The sequence below is a fragment of the Otolemur garnettii genome, unplaced genomic scaffold (assembly GCF_000181295.1).
Source record: "Otolemur garnettii isolate 467f Iridium unplaced genomic scaffold, OtoGar3 scaffold00046, whole genome shotgun sequence".
NCBI lineage: Eukaryota > Metazoa > Chordata > Mammalia > Primates > Galagidae > Otolemur > Otolemur garnettii.
The window spans coordinates 1,628,373-1,631,355 of NW_003852441.1; positions in this window are offsets into that span (position 1 = coordinate 1,628,373).

Here is a 2,983-nt window from a genome sequence, read left to right on the forward strand (position 1 = left end):
GCCACTTGAGCCACAGGCGCTGAGCCAACATTTTCTTTTTTAGATGAATTAAAATCATTACTGACAATATATGTTAGGACAGACTAATGCTTTACAGGTGAGGACAGACCAATGTCTTATAATATTGGAACATATATATAATTATAATTTATGCAAAATTAATTACTATTTTATATTTGACAATGCTTCCTATACACTTTTAATAAATTAAATAGGTCTAATTTGTTTTTCTCAGGTTCAGAATCTGCCAATCTTGGTTCATGTGGCCAGCCCCACAACTACTATACTATGACACCAAGCCCTAAATTTAGAGTTTTTACTTTGGAAGTTTTGTCAAATATTAAAGGCTTAAAACATTTGTTTAAACAAGATTACAAGTTAAAAGATTTTAAAGGAAATACATAGTCAACTGAATTACATGTAAACTTTTTTACAAAATCTTTTTTATGAGCTTTGTTTAACCTGTACAGACAATCTACAAACATTTTAAATCTTTTTTAACTTTTTTCTTGCCTTTTACTTTTTTTTTTTTTTTTTAACAACTATTCTGTTTCAGGATAAATTTATCACACAATATTTTTTCCTTATACAATGCCATTTTTCTTTCTGTCTAATTTTTCTTACTCCCTAAAATTCACTTCTTCCAAAACAGGATTACAGTTAACTATTTACTCACTAAACTGATAATTAGAAAGTTTTAAAAGGCAAGAATTTTTCTCTTTGATAAATATCCAGTTTTTTTAGGCAACTAAATTATTACATTTTACAAATGAGAGACATTTGTGAAATATAACATTGATACAGGATTTTTTTTTTTTTTAATCAGAGCAAGACAGGAAATCTTTATTTTTCAGACTCAGGTAAGTTTAGAAATCAGATTTTTATTTCTAGGCATAAACACATTGCAGGTCAGACCTTTTGAGTCCTAGTAAGGTTATGAATAAAGCAGTTCCAAACATTTTGGAAGGCTTTACTCTGAATAGTGAGTATATACCTTAATTTTTTTTCACCAAATAAAAACTGCAAAGACTTAATAACTTTGTCTAAGGTGCAGGGATGTGTTTATTCATTTGTTAGAATACTCATTAGGCAGTGAAGTGGGAAAGCCAGGCAAAAGGAGTGGGCAAGTTTGAAAAGAATCAAAACTTTCCTTACTATGTCTGAATTTTTAGCCAGTTGTCGCTGCTGTTGCCTGCATAAGTGAGAATGAAGGGTTAACAGGAAATGTGATTGGATGACAAAATAAATGTACTAATAAGTTAACAGGGTGGGAATTTTGGACTCACCAGGGGATAATATTATTATACAAATTTATCCAATTACTTTCTCTTGACTGATGGCAACTACGAGAATTACAATCAGGCAACTATTAATCATGAGAATTCTGAAAGTAAAGACAGTCTGAAGAACAACACTTGATAGCTGGAGAACAGAAGGGACATGTTGCCGGGGTCCTTATAAGGTCCAAGAGTGTTTTTACTTCTTTTAATAGAAATCTCCTTAAACTCGGGAAAGCAAAAGACTCTACGTTGAGGATTAGTAGCTCTGATAATAGCTAAATTCTGCAAAGTAGAGGCTGTTTCAGAAGGAGTGAAGTCTTGAAGCGTTCCTTGAAAGAAAAGATCTGTAATCTACTCACAAATATTTTCAAGACTGTTTGTTTTAGGCTGAGACCAGTCTTCTAATAAACACTGAACAAATGTTACAAAATGACAATAGTCTACATTTATTCTTACACTCTTGTATTCTTAGAATCAGAACCAGAACACATTCTTACACACTTTTTAACAGGCCTGTGGGTGATCTAACACCCCAGGGTGTGATTGGACCCCTATTTTCATTTTATTTTTATTTTTATTTTTTTTTTTTTTTGAGACAGAGCCTCAAGCTGTCCCCCTGGGTAGAGTGCCATGGCTTCACTGCTCACAGCAATCTCCAACTCCTGGGCTCAAGCGAGTCTCCTGCCTCAGCCTCCCAAGTAGTTGGGACCACAGGCACCTGCCACAGCGCCTGGCTATTTTTTGGTTGCAGTCATTATTGTTGTTTGGTGGGCCCGGGCTGGATTCGAACCCGCCACCTTAGGTGTATGTGGCTGGTGCCTTAGCCACTTGAGCCACAGGCGCTGAGTCCCCATTTTCATTTTAATGGTGTTTCTGGTGATGGGTGTTAACATACATTTCTAGGAGTTCCTGACAGGTTAGTAGGGTTGAGGTTTCTCACTGGTCATGTTGTTCTACCGACACATGCTTTTACATACCTCCAAGAGTTTCTGATAGGTTAATAGCCTGGGAACCTGAGGTCCCTGTTTAAAATTATTGTCTTTTTGGCCTTCTCTTGGAGGTTTCTAAGGGCTTTATACAAGTTTTAACAAATGAACTTAACAAACAGTTACATATTTTCACAACAATTTGTAAGAAATAAGCATAACAAAAACACCATAATACTTAATTAATGTTTGTAGATACCAACTAAAAATAGATATTAAAGTGGCTTACCTCCGGAGGTGGGTTTACAGGTGAATTTAAGAGCCAAATAGAATAATGCTAATTTAGAAGGAAAACAGCTGTTGTTTTAAGAAATAGGAAGGACTCTCTCTCTCTCTTTTTTTTTTTAGTTCTAAATGAGTAATTGACCTTGGGTCTCCTGCTGAGAGCTGGCACCTTATCTCAAAGCTATTTGTAACATGGCAACCACAGTTTTTTTTTTTTTACAGGTAAAATTTAGAAAAACAGTTTTAATGAACTTTGTATTAACTTTTTAATTGCCAGAAAGAGAGGATCCTCAATGCAAGTGGGTGATTTGCACTACAATGTAGAAATCAGTTAGCACAGCATGCTGCCAAACAGAACAAGATTCTGGAGCAAAACTATACAGTAAAAGTTCAATTCCCACCTGGAAAGTGATGTTGAAGGCAGTGGGAGAGTAATTTAATACACATTGAAGGTGCACCAGGAAGTAAATAAATTTTTTTTTTTTTTTTTTT